A 23,208-nucleotide genomic window follows, 5' to 3' on the forward strand; every position below is an offset into this window, starting at 1 on the left:
TCACTATGCCAAATGCAGTAATTCAGAGACAGACCTTCCAAAAATTTTGCTTCTCATTGGAAACAATTCACAACTGCTTTAGCAACTCCCCCCCGCCCCAGCCCCCAAATCTCAGAGTTCAACAACTTTTTAAGGGGCTGGGGATGTGGCTCAAGCGGTAGCGCACTCGCCTGGCATGCGTGCGGCCTGGGTTCGATCCTCAGCACCACATATAAGCAAAGATGTTGTATCCGCTGAAAACTAAAAAATAAATATTAAAATTCTCTCTCTCTAAAAAAAAAAAAAAAAAAAAAGACAACTTTTTAAGAAAAAAATCGGCCTTAACTTTAAAGATATAAATTATACAGGTATGCAAATGTAGCACTTCACACACAAGGGAAAAGCATCACTGTGGAACCTTTCAACATGCACCCCCCCCCCAAATACTCATTTACCTAGTTCTGCCCACTATGAAATATGTGAGTGTGCCTAATTTTTTTTAAATCCAGAAATATTTCTTAGCCCTGAAGTTAAAACAAATTAACTCAACATAAGACTCACAAAATGAAAAATAAGCCTATGCATAAAATAAACTAACCAATCACAGCAAAAGACATCCTCTGAGCCTAACAAAAGCTCCCCCAGGCCCTCTGCCATCAGTTCCTCTCAGTCCTTAATACCCTAACTCCCAGGAAGCACCCAGAGTGGGGCCCAGAGTGCTCCCGTGCCAGGCTGAGCTCCTCAGTGCCCCTCTGTTCCTCAGGAAGAGAATCACGTCTACTCACAACTCACAATGAGTCACTCTCAGTGTGTGAAGCAGTTTACATAATGGGAAAATTTATTATGACCCAAAAGTTCAGTGTGTTCTCATTAAGTTACCAGAAATTATAGATGCGAAGATACCTCCCTTTGTTAACTGAACCAAAATCAAGAAAAGAAAGTACTTTAGATATGCACATATTTTTGGTCTGGTAGATCTGATTTCTATGTGTTACTCTATTTCTAACTACTCAGGTTGGTAAACTCATAGTTTAAATACTAAATAAAGGAAATCTGCATGTTGACAACACAGGTAATTTTAAACTGTTTTGACATTATGTCACTACTTGCTACCTACATAACTAAGCAAAGCCAAAATCTTGAGAGCTTCAGTTTTTGTATATGCCTGTGTGTTGAAATGATTTTTCCAAAATTAAGATACCATCTAAAGTGTTAATGGCGCCTTCCCACTGTGCTTCACTGAAAAAAATTCGGTGGAAAATCTTACAGTGTTGCATCCATTTAGCATTTTCCCATGTTACATTCTGTTTATTTTTTAATCCCAGTGAAAGAAGATATTTAAGCAATTAAAACAAAAAAAAAAAAACTTCTCTATTAAGACCTTTAAAAAATACCCTTTGTCTTTTAAAGAGCCACACTTGAAAACTGACAAGTTTATCCATATAATACAGATAGAAACATCCTAAGGTATATAATCTAAAATATTTCCATGAACATAAGACATCTACAGCCAGGGTAAAACCACCAACTGGTCTCCAGAAAAGGGTAATTGTAAAACCCAGGTCTCTTTAGCCCTGTAAACCACCTGCTTGCAAATATAAACCAGGAAACCACGGGGCCACGCCCCCTCCTCCAGGCACTACCCCTCACTCACAACACCAGGAGGGGCCTGGAAGGAAGTCTGCTATTCCAACTCTGTTTTTAGCTCTTAAAATACACTGCAAGCAACCATGCTCCAGAGTCTTTCTAAAATCTACAGTATCTTGGTAAACTATGAAAGACTGAAAGAGTATTTCTAATTGTGTTACTACTCATTAAACCTTAAGTCAAGTACAATCTTGAATACACATTTCCTGATGTACATCATTTATCAAAGGCCACAGAAAAACTCTAGCAATAAAACAGAAATAATACAGAGTGACATCTGCTTCAGGAACAGTGTTTGGCCCCACATCCTTCTTTTTTTAAAATTAATTACTTATTTTAATTAGGTATATATGACAGCAGAATGCATTTTGATTCATTGTACACAACTGTAGCACAACCAGTTCATTTCTCTGGTTGAACACAATGTAGCGTCACACCATATGTACAGTCATATATGTACCTAGGGTAATGATGGCCATCTCATTCCACCATCTTTCCTGCCCCCATCCCCCATCCCCTTTCCTCCCTCCCCTTTGTCCAAAGTGTCTCCACTTTTCCCATCCCCCCGCCATTGTGGATCAGCATCCACTTATCAGACAGAACATTCAGCCTTTGGGTTTTTTTTGGAGTTTTGCCCCACATCCTTTTTAGAGGTTTGAAACATATTTGGGCATATTTGAATATTAGCACTTCATTTTCTTATTTAAAAAGGGTAGGCATTCCTGTAACCTGGCAATTAAATGCATTTTCAAAAGCCAGGCAACAAGGGCTTGAGTTGTGGCCCAGTGGTAGAACTTACCTAGTGTGTGAGGCACTGAGTTTGATCCTCAGCACTTCTTATAAATAAATAAATACAATAAAGGTCCATCAACATCTAAAAAAATATTTTTAAAAAAGCCAGGCAACATGTCAGAAAGTAGGTACATTTTTAAATTTTAAAGGTTATCTATCCATATTATAAAAATGTATCTTGGGCTAGGTTTGTGGCTCAGTGGTAGAGTGCTTGCCTAGCATGCATAAGATACTGGGTTCAATCCCCAGCAACACATAAAAATATAAAAATATTTATATTTAAACTAAAAAATAAATATTTTTTAAAAAATGTATCTTTTTAAGCATCAAAATAGAACTATACTCACCGTATCTAAAAAGTCAGAAAAGTGTATACTGCCTCCACTTCACTGCTTCCCCAGCTGGGCCTTAGCTCTTAGCTACTCCTCACAGGCCCGATCTTAACTCCCTCCTAGCAAAAGAGAGCAGACGTAGAGAGCCAGGACCTGGGGACAGCCAGGTGATGGACATATCAGTTATCTTAGTTTAATCTGAGCATTATCCTGAGCCTGCTCACTACTCCTTGAACCCCTTGAGTAGGCCCCAGGGACCGGGATCCAGGAGAACCCAGAACTGCTGCTCCCTGCACCCTGGCTGGCACACAGTCCACCCTGCTTCACAGTAGGGCCCCAACTGCTAGCTAGACCCTGTGGCTCACCTCAAACTGTGGTACCTGCTGGCACTGTTTTCAAAGAAAACACCCAGGGCATCCAGGAAACTGCAGCTCCCCTCAGCTGTACCTTCCCAGTGTGTGCTGTCACCCCAGAATGTGGCTGCCCATCTTCCACGAGGAAGGGCAGGTGTGATGTTCTTTCCTCAGCAGGATGCTTGACAAACACACTAAGACAGGTCCACAATCCCTCCTCCATAATTCTGAACTCCGTGTTCGTAACTCACTTGGCAGCATGCCCTGATCTGACATCAGGATATTCATCATCTGTCTGCCCCATTTGGCATGAATATTCATATGTTTTCCTGCAAAAATCAAGATGTGTTTGATGACCAGGTGCTGCCTACAATGTCCCACAACTTAGGATACACTCACTAATTCTCAGCTCTCCAAGATTCCAAACTCCAGAACACTCCTGCCCTGAGAGCTGCACATGAAAGAATGTGGTCCTATGGCAGCTGAATGACAGGGGGACAAGTACTTGCATGCCACAGTGTGCAAGGACACAGGAGGAAGAGCCCTGTGCTGGCCAGGAAGCAATGGCCCTCTGGAGGGCAAATCTGGCCTGGCACTCCAGCTTGTTCCACAAGCCTTGAGAGTACGTGTGTGCCACGTACCTGGCCAGACACTGGGTACAAGAGAAGAAACAGACCACAACCCCAATGACCAAGGAGCAGTCACGTCACTAGACAAGCAGCTGGGGCTAGGTGGTGCCGATGCTTCACTGGGCCAGAAACGGGGGAACCACCATAAGGGACAGGGACTGCTGCGAGCACCAGACGTGCAACACACCTGCTAGGGAACTACAGCATACCGCTGCAGCGCACCGGGCCAGAGAGGAATGTGAGTCTGGGAGGCACAAAAGAAGTAGTTTATTGTTTTTTTTTTTTTAATTAACTAATTTTTAATTGACAAAGAATAATTATATATATATATATATATATTTATGAGTTACAATGTAATTTTTGGTATATGCACACATGGTGGAAAGATTAAATTAAGATAACTGACATGTCCATCACCTAACTTTTTGTGTGTGTAATGAAACATTTGTGATCTCCTCTTTTTTTTTTTTTTTTTAAGAGAGAGTGAGAGAGGGAGAGAGAGAGAATTTTTAGTATTTTTATTTTTTAGTTATCGGCAGACACAACATCTTTGTTTGTATGTGGTGCTGAGGATCGAACCCGGGCCGCACACATGCCAGGCGAGTGCACTACCGCTTGAGCCACATCCCCAGCCCCATGATCTCCTCTTTTAATGATCTCAGTATACATTATTATCATGTATGGTGATGGAGGAACCTGGAGGATGTCATGCTAAGTGAACCCCACCAGCACAGAAAGACAAACACTACAAGACCTCACGTATACATGGACTCCAGAGCAAGTCAGCCTCAGAGAAACACGGGGGTAGAACAGCAGCCGGGGTAGGGGAGGGATGTTGGTCAAAGGGAACTGAGTCTCAGTTAAGGCCATGATTCCATGAAGTGCGACAGTAGCAAAGGGCTATCTGACCTAACTGTGTGCATAAACTATTAATTACCAATCAAGCTCCGGACAGACCTCAGCTGTCTATCTGTCAGCAAGGACAAGACCTCTGACTTCTCAAATGCTTCTATTCTAGGAGGTAACTTCTACACAAGAACAAACTTCACAGAACTTTCTAAGATGAAGAAAGAACTTTAATCGGAGAAGGATCTAATCATGACAAAACTGTACGGAAAGAAAAAAAGCAAGTCTGGCATGGTAGCGCCACAGGATACTGAGGTAGGAGGATTGCTGGTCGGAAGCCAACCTGGGCAACTCAGCAAGACCCTGCTCAAAATTAAAACATTTTTTAAAGGGGTTGGGCTGGCTAAATGGTACACCCCTGTAATCCCAGCAACTCAAGAGGCTAAGTAAGGCAGGAAGATCACAAATTTGATGTCAGTCTCAGCAATTTAGAGGCAGGCCCTATCTCAAAAAATAAAAATAAAAACTGGAAATGTGGCTCATTGGTAGACTGGGTTCAAGAAAGGAAGGATGAAAGGGAGAGAGGAAGGGTGGGGTGGGAAGAAAGAAGAGGAAAGAGAAGGAGAGAGTGAGGGAGAAGCATTGGTGAGGCCCTGAGTTCAAGTCCCCAGTATAGCAAAAACAAAACAAAAAGCAAAAGCAGGCAATGTGATAAACAACTTATCACTACAGACTGTTACATGATGTGAACACAGCCAACAGCACTACACTCGGCTCAACCAGACCACCCTGCCAGAACTAACGGAGAGGTAGTGCATTTGTTAAGTGTTTTGAGAACACAGGAAAAGGGGACACTCAAAGTTCCTGGGGGGTGCTATGCTTCCTGGAGGGTGCCATCACGTCCTTCCTTCAGAGACAGGTGACAACTGCCCACACCCCCCTTCTGTCTGCAGATACCCCACAGTTTTCCACACGCCTTCCCAGGATGGAGCCAAGTGGCTTGCCAAATGGCCACTGAGATGCACAAATGGAGGGCTATTTGGAGCAGCTGCAGAAGCTCTATTAGGGATAACAAAACAGGCAAGGGAATCTCAGACTCTTTAAGGTTAAACACTCGCTTGGGTGAGATTTACCAACAAAATAGGCTCCAATAATGAAGTAGCTTCTCAAACTTTTCTACTAAAGTAGTCTCAAAGGCACAGGAGAGAGAGCCCTGAGGGTAAGTACTCCGAAGCAACTCAATCTATATGAGGTCTTAGGTTTTGAATTAAAAATTCATACAAATTTCACATTTAACCCTGAAGCTACCTTTCCCCAGTCCTCCTCCATCCTGCCTACTCTCACTTTTGGAAACAGGCTCTAGGACATGTTCTCCCCTCCCACTGTGCAGTGGGAAGGTGCCTCCTCTCCCTGCTTTCTGGATCTTCTGTGCCTGCACACCCTCCCCTGCCACTGGAGGAGGTCCTCTTCTCTCACCCTCCCTCCTGGACCTCTCCCTTTCATGCCAGGGAGAGGGAAAGCGTGTCCCAGCTCCGCACCCCCACTGTTCTGTCCATTTTGGAGCAAACTTCTTTTTATAAAGACCTGACCTTTTTTAAAAAATAACTTTATTTGTTTATTTATTTATTTATTTATTATGTGGTGCTGAGGATTGAACCCCAGTGCCTCACACATGCTAGGCAAATGCACTACCGCTGAGCTACAATCACAGCCCTGGAGCAAACTTTTTCAAGTAGTATACACATCTCATCCCCACTGAAAACCTTCACCCACTATGGCTACTGACACCTCCTGCTGGGGTCCATAGAGACTCCCAAATTGCCAAATATATGACAATCCCCATCCCCCGTACTGGGGATTGAACCCAGGGCCTCTTGCATGCTCGGGCAAGTACTCTACAACTGAGCCACATCCCCAGCCCATTACTTTGCCAGATCTAATAATCAACATACTCATCCTGCCTGATGTCCAAACAGCTTTCTGTAAGTCCCCAATGTATCCAGTCCCACCTCCCGCCATTTCCAGGTGGTATACCCAGTTACCAACTACCAACTCGGTAGCTTCACTTGAACACCAAAAGGCATCCTCCAACTCAGCAGGTCCAACCCAACCCTCAGTTCCCTCTTCCCTCTGCTCTACCTGCAATGATCCCTAGCTCAATAACTGGATCATCCAACCTCTCTAGGTACCAAGGTGCCCCTCCAACCTATCAGCAGAGACTCATCAATCCATCTTCCAGACACAGTCCAAACCCAACCTTCCCACATTCCAACCTTACCGGCCTCCCCACTGTTCCTAAAACACACACAGCACTTTGAGCTTCAAGACCTTTGTACTTCCTGATCAGTCTGCCTAGAGCATTCTGCCTCCAGGTCTTCACACAGCTCCTGCATCCTTGACTCTTTCAGTAGTACTCAAATGTCACCAGTTCAGAAGGACCCTCTCTGATAAAGGCCCAGGCAGGACCAGCTCACACCCTTCCTAACACTGCCCTTCAACATCAACTGAGGTATTTACTGGTTTGTTGCCTGTCCCTTCCTCCATTGGAATGTGCTCTTCAAGAGGGCCAGAATTGGAACTCACTCACTCACCACTGTCTGTTCCCAACCCTGGGAACAGAACTCAGCCCCTCAGGGGAGGCTCCATCATCATTTGTTGCATCTATCTGTTCACAGCCTTACTTCTAAAACTTTACTTTTTATTAAATGGAAACATACATTCATTCACTCAAACACTTCATAACAAGAATTTGCACGCCTGAGTCTTAAACATAAGCAAATGTGTTTATGAAGTTTGTCCTGGCAGCAGCCACAGGAGTGCACAAAAACCCAGCTCAAATTACTCATCACACACTGAAACAGAACACTGGAAACAACCTAAGTGTCCAACAGCAGGCTGAACAAACTGACATGCCAGACAACCACAGCACAATCAGCCATGCCACGAGGAAAGGCCTCTGTCCAACAGCAATACAAGAACCACTTCAATTTTAACCTTTCTAGCAGCCATTTCAAAAAGCAAAGGAGCCGGGCTCAGGGCACACGCCTATAATCCCAGCCACTCCAGAGGCTGAGACAAGAGGATTGCAAGTTCAAAGGCAGCCTCAGCAACTCTGTGAGACCCTGACTCAAAATATTTAAAAAGCCAAAAGGGAGAAGTAATTCAATGCCTGCAGCTAACAGTAAGTGAAGTCGGTGCTGCTCACTCACGGCTCCAGGTAGTGGAGGTGCTCTGCCTGGAGAAGGGGTGAGGTGACCAGAGACACACACTGCAGGGTGCTGAGACCCCACCTGCGTGAAATTCCTAGAAGCGGTAAGTCATCAGGCACAGAAGGGACCACTGCTGCCCATGCTGTAGGGGAGTGGGGAAGAGCCAACAACTAGTGGGCTGTGGTTTGTGAAGTGAAAATGTTCTTTGATGATGTTAGATATACTAAAACCCTCTTAAAGTGGTGAACTTTATATCTGAATTATATCTCAAAAGTTATGTTTTGTTTTGATTTTTGAGGTACTGGGGACTGAACACATGAGCCACATCCCCATGGAACTTGTGATCCTCCTGCCTCAGCTTCCCAAGTCTCTGTGACTTCAGGCCTGTGCCACTGCACCCAGCTGATAATTCTGTTTTTATAAAAAGAAAACATATGTATGCCCCAAGGATGGCAATCTGGTACAGTCAGCCCTCTATATTTGCATGTACCGCATCCAAAGATTCAACCATCTATACTGAATATGTAGACCTTTTTCCTTGTCATTAGTTCATGAGCAATAAAGCGTATGTAACACCTAATTAGCAGCATTTACCCTGTATCAGGTGTCCAAATGAGCCAGGGAGTCAGGTGCACAGGATGCTGTTTGGGGAGGATGTAAGCAGGCTCTATGTACACACTGTCCCATCCCAGACCAGGGACCTGAGCATCTATGCACTCTGGTCTCTGAGAGGGTCCTGGAACCAGTCCTTCGTGGATGGTGAGGAACATCTGGGTGGGAATGACTTTAAGTACTGTTTCTATCATCTGTGGATTTGCCTATTAAAAAGCTTTTCCTATAACTGAGTGGATATTGTTTTTTTTAATTTAAAAAAGTGGTTTTAAAATTAAAAATCATTTAAGTATGTTCCCATTTTTGTAAAAATTCCTAGTACTGTGTCTCCCCAAAAGAGTCAAATGACATGACAATGGTGAGAAAAAGAAAATATCTGCATTTTCTAAATATTCAACCCTGAACATATTAGATTTTTTTCTGAAAAGACATTGGGCAGCAGTAAAGCACTCGCCTAGCAAGTGCAAGGCCCTGGGTTCGATCCTCAGCACCTCATAAAAATAAATAAATAAAGGTATTGTGTCCAACTACACTAAAAAATAAATATTTTTTAAAAAAGATAAGAAAATGAAAAGACTCTCCCTCCCTCCCTCCCCCCCCCCCCCTCTCTCTCTCTCATACACACACACACATTTCCAGGACATTTAATCCTGGGATGGGGTCTTGTGGCTTTGGGGAAGCCTCCAAGTTGCTGGGATTATAGGTGTGCACCAAAACACCCAGCAAGACGGACCTCATTACCTCTTAAAGTAAATGACTGTAAAAGTTCTGCCCTCAGGGGTGGTCACTCGGATCCAGACTGTCCACCAGAGTCAGGGTTCCCTTGAAAGAACATGCCCACACCCAGGAAGGCCAATTCTGAGATAGGCCCTACCCTGACATTCTCCAGGCAAGGGTGAGCAGCCCAAGCACAGTCACAGACTACAGCAAGAATGTCTCCTTGCTCAGCATTTTTTCAAGTCCTCAATTTGTGAGATCACTAGGACTCTAAAATTGTCTGCTGCTAATTAGAAAATGTGAACAACTAGCATAAGCACATCAGCAAATCTTTAACCCTAATCCAGGAATTCTGAATCTACAAGAGTCAAGGCCTGTTAAGCAATTCAATTGCTTTTGAAAAACTACCTTACAAACTCAGGAGAGCCTGTCTCAGAAAAAAAGAAGGGGGAAAAGAAAAAAAAACACAAAACAGCCTGAAAGCTGGCCGCATGCAGTGGCCATGCCTGTCATCCCAGCAACTTGGGAGGCTGAGGTATCACAAGTCCAAGGCCAGCCTGGTTAACTTGGTAAGACCCTAGGCAACTCAGTGAGACACTTTCTCAAAATGAAAACTAAAAGGGCTGAGGATGTGGCTCAGTGGTAGAGCATCCTGGGTTCAATCCCCAGGATCAACAGGGGTGGGGGAAAAAAAAAAAAGGTGAATCCTATTTCCTGTCCCACAATTGACTCTATTTTTGATACTGACACTCTTGTGCCACTCCAGAACTGAGTTCAAACACAGTGGCACCCAGCTGGGCCATGATAGATACCCTTCCTCCCCACTGCCACAGGCCACTCATTGCACCTCCTCTGATGAATAGTGTCTGTCCTCCCTGCCTCCCAGGCATTTTGTAGAACTCCTGATCAAACATTAGGGGCTTCGTTTTCATAGTATTCCTGACCCTTTAAGCCGAGAGTTGGCAGACTTTTTCTTTTTCTTTTTTAAAAATATTTTATTTTTTAGTTGTAGTTGGACACAATACCTTTATTTTATTTATCTTTATGTGGTGCTGAGGATCAAACCCAGGGTCTCACTGTGCTGGTGAGCGCTCTACCACTGAGCCACATCCCCAGACCCCTTGGCAGACTTTTTCTGTAAAGGGCCAGATAGTAAATACCTCAGACTTCATGAGTCACATATGGTATTTGTCACATATTTTCTTTGCTTATTTTTACAATCCTTTAAAAACATAAGAACCAGATCACCAACCCATGTTAGACACCATTACTCCCACGCAGGGCTCCACATCCCATGTGATGACATTTCTGCCTGTTACTAGCAGAATTACTAATAATGCTACTCTGCCTCCTGCCTCCTCGGCCTCGTCTAGCTGTTCACCTGCATGTCTGTCCTGCCCTGCCCCAGGGAGTATGTGTTCTTTGAAGGCAAGAAAAATTTCTACCACAATATCACCTATAAATAATACTAATACAGAGTTCTGCGTCCTTCGATCTTTTAAATGGATGGCTTTTCAATGGTGTATGTTAAATGTTAAAGTGCTTACTTAAGACCTCTGAGGTGCTTCTGGGACACCTCAAGACAGCCTGGAGTCCCCTGGAGTGAACCTACTCAGTTTAATTTCAACTAGATGAACTTCCAAGCTTTGAAACTGAGGGTTTCCTACAAAGGTCTATCTTGCTCACATGGTTTTTAAAATACTATGGTGTCAAAGATTATTTATAAAGCTTAAAAATAATCCTCATTTGGCATACATTCAGTTTCTAGATTTTTTTAAAGCCAATCTCATCAACAAGCTCAAAATGATCGAAATTAAGATTAAAATTTTTCTAGTAATACAATCAGCCATTAGATTCAGGATGTATTTTCCCTTAGAAGAAATGCATCTTCTATATTTCCAGCTCCTTGCTTCTTCTAAAATGGATCTCCACCCAGCACCCACCTCTTAGACTAATTTGGAAGTTTCTGTCACCAGCAAGTCATCTTAAATAATGTCTCAGACAGTTCTTTCCCTCAGAGGTCCCCTCTAACACCTGACTAGCTTCTCCTCCTTTCACTTTCCACTTGGGAAAATTATGGATGCTTCAGAATGAGCCAGTGGTGAACAAGAGACAAGGCCAAAGGGACCCTTGGTGCCCCCATCCTGCCCAAACAACGCAGCACTGCATGCTGGCCTGTACTCCCTTCCAACACAGACCTCGTGAGTCTCTGACACCCAGGGGCTGGCAGCTGGGCTAACAGGCACACACCCACTGCCATGATGCTAGCCAGTGCTCACCCGCTTGCTGGAGTGACGCTGCCAACACAGTGCCTGCCTCGAGTCCTCCGTTTCCTTTTCTGTAGTGCGAGGGGCCAGCTAACTCACCTTGCTCTTTTTAAAAGCTTTCTAACGGCCATGCAACACTCCTATGTTCTCTGAAGACAGGGTGCACTATGGGCCAGCTTTGGGATGAGGACCCAAAGGAGGTGCAGTCACTGCCCCACCCTTGCCACTTAGCCTCAGTTCTTTTCATACTCCAAAAGGCGAGGAAAAAATAACTGACACAAAAATCCCCTACACAAAAAACCCAGCTCTGCGGGAAGGAGGGTGGGTCCCTGTGAATCATGCACTCCCCTTCCACACCAAAGGCTGCCCAGGTGAGAGGTTTCTCCTCTGAAGAGGCTAACAGAAAGGGATACAGGACTGGGGCCTGAGGGACACCTGTAGGAAACTGGGCAGCAGGACTAGAGGGGTGAAGCTCCAGGAAGGGCAGGCAGGAATGTGGCCCTGGGTAGACCCAGCTTTCTGGGCCAAAGGGAACAAACAGGGACGGAGTAAAGTGAAGAGACTAGGTGGGCACCAACATCAGTAAGAGGGCGGGCCTGGGCTGGGGACAAGGAGGTGGAAGACACAAGGCTGAGCACCAGGGACCCACTGTGAGGCAACTGGTTGGGGGTGGGGAGAAAACAAGAGTTCTAGGGCAAGATCAAGTGGAAACCCAGGTGGCTACTCGGCCTGGTCACCTCCTTCCCCAATAGGTTGTGGTCAACCAGCTCCTCTCAGACCAGCTATGTGCAGTGTTCCACTCCTGACCTGGCCCAGCCTCACCAATCCTCTCAATTCTTCTGGAATCAGCAGGTAGTTTCCTGAGTAGCCCTGTCTTGGAACCCAAGCTTCATGACAGTGGGGAGCTACCCGAATGGCTTCCTGCATGCTCTGGCACTTAGGGTGGTGCTCGACACATACCAAGGCTCGATCAATAGTAATTAAATAAATACACAGTCCAATACCAAAGCTCAAAGAGAAGTATAGGTTAAAGACATAAACTTGGGGAATTTGGGAACCACACTTGGAAAATTATTTTATTTCTCTAATGGCACTACTCAAAAATTCCCATTCTGCTAACCAAAGTTTTGCTGTAAATACTAGAATCTTAAGAAAGTTTATTCAGATGAGTTTGATGGCCATCTGGGCTTCTGTCCCTGGCTCTCTAATCTCCAGGTCCCCCTGTTCATTTTACTGTTTAAAAATGTTTTTAATTCTAAAGATCTCAAGTTTCTTCTACCTGTCATTGTTTTCATGAATACCACTCTCTCAGAAGAGTCAATAACGTGCACACTTTAGCCAGGCATGGTGGCCCAAGCCTGCAATCCCAGCAACTCTGAAGGCTAAGGCAAGAGGATGGCAAGTTCCAGGCCAGCCTCAGCAACTCAGTGAGGCCCTAAGCAATTTACTGAGACCCTGTCTCAAAATAAAAAAAATAAAAAGAGCTGGGGATGTGGTTAAGTGCCCCTGGGTTCAACCCCCAGTACCAAAACTAAAAATAAACACAGTTTAAATCACTTCAGATTCTTTAGTATCAGATGTCCACATCAGTTTACCAGAGCATTTGGAACTTCAACTCACCTATCCTCCATCTAAGCAAGTACCTGGTGCATCTCTTGGTCTTTCAAACCCCACTCCATGGGACTGGTGATAACAGTACAGGATCAAAACTTATGCTAATGAGAGCAAAACTAGTTGCCAATTATCTAAATTATCTAAACCAAAGGGCAATAAATATGCAAGGAGAGCAAATACTTCCCTAAGGGCCAAAACGGAAAAGAAACTGAAGACAAGTAATTAAGAGATTAAAGAAGCAACAATCTTCTGTGCCCTAGGAAGGTCAGAATCTTTCTTGGTGTTTGTCAGACTGGTGGGATAGAAGGGAGCCACAGGGATAAATAGTACTTTTTCTGGTCCTGGAAGGTCAGTTTCAGTACACAAAGATTATCAGAGGTCTGTAACATTAGAATACATATTATATATCAGACTGTTAAATTCATAAGGATTTTAGATAACAGAGACCACAAAACTGTGTATCAAGAACAAAGGGCTGGGTTGTGGCTCAGAGGTATAGCACTCGCCTAGCATGTGTGAGGCACTGGGTTTGATCCTCAGCATCACATAAAAATAAAAGTATTGTAAAATAAATATTAAAAAAAGCTACCTCACAATGTTATATTCTCTGTCCTGTGAGAGTAAGATCATGTGTCTACTCCCTCTGCCACCAGGAAGGCACACAATAGAAAGTTTGGGACATATGGATGATTATTTTCTACTCAATGGAAAATTTAAATTTTTTCTTGGCCAAGATGAGACATGAAGCAAAAGGAATCTGAAGAATACACAAGAGAACTGAAGATTCCAAATCTTCATAAAGAAAAATCAGTGAATCCCAGAGGCTTGGGAGGCTGAGGCAGGAAGATCACAAGTTCAAGCAACTTAGTGAGGCCCTAAGCAACTCAGAGAGACCCTATCTCAAAATGAAAAAATAAAAAGGGCTGGTGATGTGGCTCAGTAATTAAGTGCCCCTAGGTTTAGTGCCCAATACCAAAAAAGAAAAATCAGTAAGGGGTGAGAGTGGGGAACATTGGTAAAGACATGCACAAGTAAACCCTATTCTTTCTCCAAATTTTCACTCCATTGTTTTTAGCCAACTTCTCAGGGTCACCTCCTCAAAGGCAAGAACCGTGTCACATGCAGAGATCAACAGATGCTCACAAAGGAAGGAGAGAGGCTGAGAGCCCAGAGAAGCAATTCTAGATGCCAACTACCACACCACACTGTCTTCTCTGGGCCTCCCCAGCATGCCTCATACAAATGGAAAGGAAAATGATGACAAGAAGTGAGGGCCAGCATTCCAACCACCTTTAACTCTAAGGATACTTTCATGGGCTACAAAAATCCTACCTCCTCTATCAAGCCACCTCCTCATATACTTCTGTACCTTGTTATTAAGAAGGCTTTTTCTTTCCTTCTCTTTTGGCAGTGTTGGGAATTAAACCCCAGGCCTCAGCATCATACACAACCAGGTGGGCATGCCACCATGGAGTTACAGCCCAGCCACTGGTCACTGTTTTCTTAAAAAAGGCCTCCCATGCCTATGTGCTCCCTCTGGAACCCGTTACCAGGTTCTGTGCTGGCAGAGACCATGCCATCACACACCTACACTCCTGCAACATCTTGCCCGACATCCTGCACAGGGGAATGGAAGTGGCCCATTTGTAGGTACAACTCACTTCTGATATGGAAAACACCCAATTACCTGAAGAATAAAGATAAAGCCTGGCATACCAATATATAGCCACTGGGAAGACAGAAAACTGGTGAGGGAAAGTATGGACACACAAAAGGCTGGATCCCATGTGCATACTAAAATTCTCATGATACATACCAGTCTATCTGCAAGTTGGCATCTACAGCGAGCTCCACAGCCCCTGATCCAAAACCAAGGCCACTTGTGTTTCATAATGAGAACTTTTTGGATTCTAGAAAGGAAATGTGGTACTTACTGTGTGCTGTACAACACTCCAGGTAGTCTGTAGTAACACAAGTAACTGACAGTCTGCAGTGAAACCACTTACAGTACGTGGGGGAAAGCTGTCAACAGCCTCACCCAGGTTCAGGTCAAGCCACTCTGGGCTAAGAGATGCTAGGTTTCAGGGGGCAAGGATGTAGCTAAGGGGACAAGGAGTGTAGTTCAGTGGCACAGCACTTGCCCAACATGTGAGGCACTGGGTTAAATCCTCGGCACCGCATAAAAATAAATAAATAAAATAAAGACATCGCATCCATCCATGAAGAAGAAGGAGGAGGAGGAGGAGGAGAAGGAGAAGGGGGAGGGGGAATAATAATAATTATAATAATTATTATTATTATTGCCTGGTGTTGTGAAGCACACCTATAATCCCAGCTCAAGAGGCTGAGGCAGGAGGATCACAAGTTTAAAGCCAACTTCAAAAACGGCAAGGCGCTAAGCAACTCAGTGAGACCTTGTCTCTAAATAAAATACAAAACAGGGCTGGGGATATGGCTCAGTGGCCAAGTGCCCCTGGGGTTCAATCGCTGCCCCACCCCCATGGGGGGGCAGGGGGAAGAACTGTGGCTAAAGAACTGGGTGCCTACATTTCATACTCATTTAATAAGCCAGGGCCCCAGGCTCACCAAGTCAGTGACTTCCCCAAGCTCGTGTGCAAGCTAGGAGGAAGGGACACAGGGCTTGACCTCCCGCAAAGCCTGTGCAGCACTTCCAATGCTGAGTGAATGCAGCAGTCACCTGGAAACCTCCCAGAGACAATGCTGAATCACAGGGACTGAGACTCTATACTTCCAGGCATCAAAGAAGTGTGTATCTTGCCTATATCAGAGGCTCTGGCCCAGGTCATGCATTGTTATCTTCCTGAAGCTCTTACTTAGCAAGACAGTGAGACTCTGTCTCAAAATTAAAAAAAAAAAAGCTGAGTGGCAAAGCATCACTGGGTTCACGCCCCAGTATCAAAAAGAGAGAGCGAGCACGCTATTAAATCTGCATTTCTGGGGTCTTAGCTAACAGAAATGGTCTGGGATGGCCTCCAGTTTATATGGTTATTTCTGATAATTCTAGCGTACCCAGGATTCACAATCACTGGTACAACACCATTAAATGGAGCCAGGTGGGCGTAGCACTTGTCTATAATCCTAGCAACTCTGAGGCAGGAGGATCCCAAGTTATAGGTCAGTCTCAGAAATTTAGCAAAACTCTGCCTCAGAAAAGAAAAAGAAAGGGCTGGGGATATAGCTCAGTTCTGCCAGGCCCTCTATGGTAGTCCAGTTACCGCCCTAACACTTGTTCTCTGGGGAAGCTCATTTGGTAAAATTCCTCATGTAATCTGAGCCAAACTCCTATTCTGACCTTAGTATTAGTGTACCAACTTACTCATCCTGTAATTTGCCCTTTTTATTTCTGTTCCATCATCTCCTTCATAAAGCACAATGTTCCAGACTGAAATCAGTAGTCTGGGTTTCTAGAGATCACAGTATCTCATCTAGCATAGTATGTACACACACTTCACATACATGTATGTGTACAACACTTTAACAACATGAAGTGCTGAATTTTGTCATGGCTCATTTAAATGTTGTTTTTCTTTATATACTTAGCACAAACACAAAAATATACAGAGCACCTAAGCTTAGCCAACCACATAATAACAAATACATTCTCAACTAGTAAATGTGGACACATCCAGACTTCTCTTTTCTGGGCTGAAAAACACAGGTTCCTTTACCCTTCTGTACCATTTTTCATTTCTATGGCAAATTCATTTATGGTGAGCTCATTGTTGTTTTTTTACAATCATCATGACACTGTTCTCCATATCTACCATGCAAGGAAATGAGGGTTTCAAGGAGATCAAATGATTTGTCCAAGGTCTCAAAGACAGGGGGCTAGGCCACTGGTCCCAGGCTCCTCCTCAACTCTTGTCCCTCTGCTGTCGGATGGTGGGAGGGAGGAGGCTACTGGCCCCACTGCCCCTACTCTCCAGCCTCTGCTCACGCAGATGCACATGCACCTAGCACTGCAGCATTCAGAGATGCAGGGATCTGTGGGAAGTGTCACAGCTAGAGGAAAGGAGCCCTCAGCTACCTTCTACAGAACAGAGCCGTGAGAAAGCAAGCTCAGACAGCTTCTCCCAGGGTGAACAGAGACCCTACATGTCTCACTCCAAGCAGTGACTAGGACATGAAGCAGTTCCTATGAACTGAGGACAAAATAAAAGGCAAAGGGTCACTGTCAGTTCATCCTAGGTCAAGGGAAGGCCTGGTTTATGAGAACCAGAACACAAGAGAGAGCCTAAGGGCAGGTCCTCCACTGTGAGAAAGGCTGCTGCCCTCTCCTCTATCACCCCCCTCCCCAGTCCCCAGGTCTTGTCAACCCCACACGGTCACCCCAGTCACAATATTATGGCACAGAAATTCCTGAAGGTGATAGAGAATGAGAAACCTAAGTAGCACTGAAAGAGTCATGCCCAGAGGCTGACAGAGAGCAATTAGTTTATCCGTATGATATGCTAAAAGCCAGCAAATTTAAGAAACTCCAATAAAAGGACAGAGTGAGAAACAGGCAGCCCTATTCAAAATATTCACAAAAAATATGGCAAAAGACCTCAGACCATGTGGACCCAAAGTTCCTGACCTCAGGAGTCACAGGAGAGCAGCAGAGCACCCAGGACTCCCAGCAATTCCCACTTGAGTCACAGCAGTCAACTGTTCTGCCCATTAAATACTTCAGGTAACTCATGTCCTTCATTCATGCCTATTCTGCACCCAAGACCAGGTCCAGGAGTGACTTTCCTGGGAAACACAGGGTTGGGTGGCTGTACAGCCAGGGATGCTGGGCTCTCTGCAAGTGCAGGCAAAGGGTGCCCAGCTCCTCCCTCCTTCACCCCAGCACAATGTGTTGAAGAGGCCAACTTCTTGTTTCATTATTTAAATCCATTCCCTAGTCCATGCCCCGTGACCTCATCACATTTCCTTTTGATCAAATAGTGTTGCAGCCAACAGCTGAGAGAGGCTGAGAAGACAGAGGTCACAGAAAAATGAGATCTATGTGTGAGAGCTAATGCAGACACACCTCTGCAAACACTGTCAAATACCCCACATTTTTATACAAAAACAGCCACGACTTTATTTTAATAAGTCTCTAGGGGATTTGCTCAGAGAATCTAGATCAAAAAAAGAAAATTTAGTATATGTAAGTTTACAAATATTTTCTCGATAAAACTTTTAAGACAGAAGAACAGAGAGAAATATAAGCTTAAACTCCATAATACTTCTCAAAATCAAAGTGAAGGTTTCTAGTAATTTCTTTTTTAAGAGAGAATTTTTTTAATACTTATTTTTTAGTTTTCAGCGGACACAACATCTTTGTTTGTATGTGGTGCTGAGGATCGAACCCGGGACGCACGCACGCCAGGCGAGCGTGCTACCGCTTGAGCCACATCCCCAGCCCAGCCCACACTGCAGCTCTGAGCAAATAAAAGCAGCACCTCTCCCTCCTGCCCCAGAGCAGTGTTCCCTCCCTGGTTTTCTTCTGGAGGACACAGGGGAATGGTGGTAGTGTCACCCCTGATTTGCCCCAGCTCTGAGCCATCAGGGCAGCTGAGGCCTTAGAGTTAACTGCATGCATGAATGCATGCTGGGGCATGCGGAGCTGCACAGTATCACCAGCAGCATGTCTACTCAGAAACCCTCCTAGAATTTTCTGTATGGCTCTCAGTTAGGGAAGGACAGGTAACAAAAATCTGAAGAAACATGATGTAGTCACAATGTGGTAGGTTCTTTGTTTTATATAAAAACAAATATATGGGCTAGGGATGTGGCTCAAGCGGTAGCGCGCTCGTCTGGCATGCGTGCGGCCCGGGTTCGATCCTCAGCACCACATACAAAGATGCTGTGTCCGCCGAAAACTTAAAAAATAAATAAATAAATATTAAAATTCTCTCTCTCTCTCTCTTTAAAAAAAAAAATATATATATATACCAGGGATTAAACCCAAGGTTGCTTAACTACTGAGCCCTATCTCCAGCTCTTTTTATTTTTTATTTTGAGACCAGTCTGAGGCTGGTCTTGACTTGTGATCCTCCTGCCTTAGTCTCCCAGGCCACTGGAATTACAGGCATGTGCCACCACCCCAGCCAAAATGTGGTACCTTGATGCCAAAATCAAAGATACCATAAGAAAAGAAAATTACAGACCAATATTCCCTATGAACACCAATGCAAAAATTCTCAACAAGAACAGTGCCAAACAATCCAGCAGGACAGTAAATGGATTACATACCATGACAAAGTGAAATTTATCATGTAAAGGTAATCCAACAAACAAAAATCACTATAATACAACACATTAATAGAAGGGGAAAAATATAATCTTTTTTTGGCTGGGGATATAGCTCACTTGGTAGAGTGCTTACCTTCCGTGCACAAAGCCCTGGATTCAATTTCCAGCTCCCCAGCACCACAAAAAAAAAAAAAAAAATTAAATTTAAATTTTAAAAAAATCTTTTCTTCTCAGATTGAACCCACTTTACCACTGAGCTACATCCCCAGACCTTTTCACTTTTATTTTGTTTTGAGACAGTTGCTGAGGGTCTCACTAAGTTGCTGAAGTTGGCTTTAAACTTGGAGCTCTCCTGCTTCCACTTCCTGAGTCTGGAATTACAGGTGTATGCCACTGCACCTGGATCACGTGATCATCTTAAGTCACAAAAAGGTCTTAACAAAATTAACAACCTTTTATCATTAATACAAAAACCCCCAACACTGGAAGGATTCAGTAGCACACACCTGTAATCCCAGCAACTCAAGAGGCTAAGGCAGGAGGATGACAAGTTCAAGGCCAGTCTTGGAATTTTAGCAAAATCCTAATCAAGTTAGTGAGACTGTGTCTCAAAATAAAATTAAATGGGCTGGGAAGTAGCTCAGTGATTAAGCATCCCTGGTACCCTCCCCCACCAAAACAAACAAACAAACCACCAGCAGACTAGGAATAGAAGGGAACTTCCTTAAAATGACAAAGGGCTTTTACAAAATAAAACAAACAGGGGCTGGGATGTGGCTCACTCGCCTGGCATGCATGCGGCCCGGGTTGGATCCTCAGCACCACATACAAAGATGTGTCCGCTGAAGACTAAAAAAAAAAATAAATAATAAAATTCTCTCTCTCTCTTTCTCTCTCTTAAAAAAAAAATAATAAAATAAAAAAAATAATAAAACAAACAAACAACAAAAAAAAACACAGCTAACTTCATAATCACTGATGAAACTCTGAAAGCTTCCCCAAAGACCAGGAACAACATAAAGATGCCAACTTCCACCACAGCTATTCACCACTATACTGAACATCCTACCCATAATCAGGCAAGGAAAGAAGGAAAAGGCATCCACCCACACTGGAAAAGAAGAGATAATCTCTTTATCAGATGACATGACTCTACATAAAAAATATTCCAGGGACTGGGATTATAACTCAGTGGTAGAGAACTTGCCTAGTGTATGTGAGGTACTGAGTTTAATTCTTAGCACCGCATATGAATAAATAAAATGAAGGTTCACTGACAACTAAAAAAAAAAAATTTAAAGAATATTCCATAGAATCCACAAAATAAAGATCTATAAATAAAGCTACTTATTAAAAATAAATATTTGGGGCTGGGGATGTGGCTCAAGCGGTAGCACGCTCGCCTGCCATGCATGCGGCCCGGGTTCGATCCTCAGCACCACATACAAACAGAGATGTTGTGTCCGCCGAATACTAAAAAATAAATATTAAAATTCTCTCTCTCTCTCTCTCTTTCTCCCTCTCTCTTTAAAAAAAATAATAATAAATAAATAAATAAATAAATAAATAAATATTAGAAGTAACAAATGGATTCAGCACAGTTGTAGGGCATAAGACCAACAAGCAAAAATCAGTTATATTTTTATATGCCAGCCATAAACAATCCAAAAAGAAAAGAATTCCATTTACACCCACACAAAAAACACCCACACAAATAAATATGTAGGAATAAACTTATTCAAAGAGGTGAATGTTTCACCAAAACTATAAAATATTGCTGAAAGAAATTAAAGTAAGCAGGGGTATAACTCAGCAGGTCATGGGTTTCATCTTGAGCACCACCAAAATATAAATAATAGAAATTAAACAAGACACAAATAAATGGAAAGACATCCCATGTTCATGGATTAAAAGACTTAGTAATGTTAAGATGGTAACTCCCCAAAGCAATTTATGAATTCAATGCAATCCTTATCAAAATCCCAATGACCTATTTTGCAGCTAACCCTCCAATTCATACAAAATTTAAGGGGCACCAAACAGGCAAAATACAGAAAATAAAACAACAAAGTGGAAGATTAATTTTTTTCAAATTTATGCTTCAAATCTTAACTATAGATGGGTATGGTAGTAATCCCAGCTACTTAGGAGGCTAAAACAGGAGGACTTCAAGCTCAAGGCCAGTCTGGGCAATTTAACCAGACCCTGCCTGATTCAAGATAAAAAATAAAAAGAGCTGGGATGTAGCTCAGCAGTACAGCATCCCTGGTTCAATTCCTAGTAAAAGTATTAAAAAAAAAAAAAGACTGCTACAAAGCTACAGTAATCAAAGCAGTGTGTTACTGACATAGGATAGATTCGAGTCTAAAAATAATTGCAAACATCTATAGCCAATTTATCTTCAATAAGAATGCCAATACCTTTCAATCGGAAAAGAACAGGCTCTTCAATAGATGGTACTCAGAAAACTGAATGACCACCTACAATAGAATTAAATGGGACTCCTACCTCAGTTCAAACACAAATATTAACTCAAAACCTTAGTCCAAACGTAAGTGTAAACTCAAAATGGATCAAAGACCCAAGTAAAACATAAAACTAAAAACATATTGGTAAATCTTTATGACCTAGTATTTGGCAATAGATTATTATATTTAACACCAACAGCACAAAAAAACAAAATAGGGGCTGGGGCTGTAGCTCAGTTTAGAGCGCTTGCCTGGCACATGTGAGGCACTGGGTTCAATCCTAAGCACCGCATAAAAATAAATAAATAAAGATATTGTGTTCACCTACAACTAAAAAAAAAAATTTTTTTTAAAGAAACAAAATGAGTAAACTTGACTTCATTAAAAACTTCTGTGCAAAGGAAATTATCAAGAAAATGTGTGAAAACCCCTACAAAATGGAACAAAATATTGCCAGTCATATCTAACAAAGGTTTACTATCAAGATCAAGCATGATGGCACACACCTATAATCCCAGAGACTAAGGAGGTGAAGGTAGGAGGATCAAAACTTCCAGGTCAGCCTAGGCAAGACCCTGTCTCAAAATAAAAAAGGACTGGGATATAGCTCAGTAATAAAGCACCCATGGGTTCAAATCCCAGTACAAAAAAAAAAAAATGAAAGGCTTTACTATTCAAAATAAAGAACTCTTAAAACTCAACAACAAAAAAATAAACAACACAATTAAAACATCATCAAATATATATATATTTACACACACACACATACATACATACACGAATGCATAACAAAAACATGAAAAGACATTCAGTATCACTGGTCATCAAGGAAATACAAACCAAAACCACAATGAGATACCACTGCACACCCACTAGGATAGTTTTAATCAGAAAACCCAAAATAAGTGGTAACAAAGATGTAAAGAAATTAGAAAACTGCTGGCCAAAATAAGTTAAAAGAGAATTACATATGATCAGCAATTTCACTCCTGTGTATATACTCAAGAAAAAGGAAAACATGTCTATACAGAAACTGGTACACAAATATCTATGGCAACATTATTCACAATAGCAAAAAAAGATGAAAACAATCCAAATGTCTATGAACAGAAAATGGATAAACTGTGGAATACATAATAATACACATGGATTATCAGTAGCAAAAATGCTACAACATGGATATACCTCAAAAACATTATGCTAAGTGAAGGAAGCAGATACCAAGATACTACAAAGGTTGTATGATATTCTGAAAACAGGCAAACCTATTGAGACAGACAGCAGATTAAAGGAAAAGCAAGGTAAGGGATCAGAGAATGATGGCATTGACTTTTTAATCAGTGGTGTTCAGGGGAGACCCCTCCAAAGAGGTGAAATCTGAATAGAGACCTGAATAAATTGGAGAATTATTATTCCTGCTAAATAATGAAAGAAAACAAAGGACTTAAGTCAGGTGCAGTGATACACACCTGTAATCCCAACAACTCAGTAGAATGAGGC

General features: G+C 42.8%; 1 protein-coding gene across 6 annotated transcripts in view; it reads right to left on the reverse strand.

The window, feature by feature from the left end:
- Positions 1-23,208, reverse strand: part of Traf3 (TNF receptor associated factor 3) — a 118,944-nt gene that overhangs the window by 86,028 nt on the left and 9,708 nt on the right. The window contains exon 1 of one of the 6 annotated variants that reach the window (XM_076849592.2): positions 19,374-19,417. The exons of the other annotated variants lie outside the window; for them this stretch is intronic. The gene's annotated coding sequence lies outside the window, so the exon portion shown is untranslated. Of the gene's footprint in view, positions 1-19,373; positions 19,418-23,208 lie in introns of those variants that run through there. 6 annotated transcript variants of the gene reach the window in all.

The sequence above is a fragment of the Callospermophilus lateralis genome, chromosome 3 (genome assembly GCF_048772815.1).
Source record: "Callospermophilus lateralis isolate mCalLat2 chromosome 3, mCalLat2.hap1, whole genome shotgun sequence".
Taxonomy (NCBI): domain Eukaryota; kingdom Metazoa; phylum Chordata; class Mammalia; order Rodentia; family Sciuridae; genus Callospermophilus; species Callospermophilus lateralis.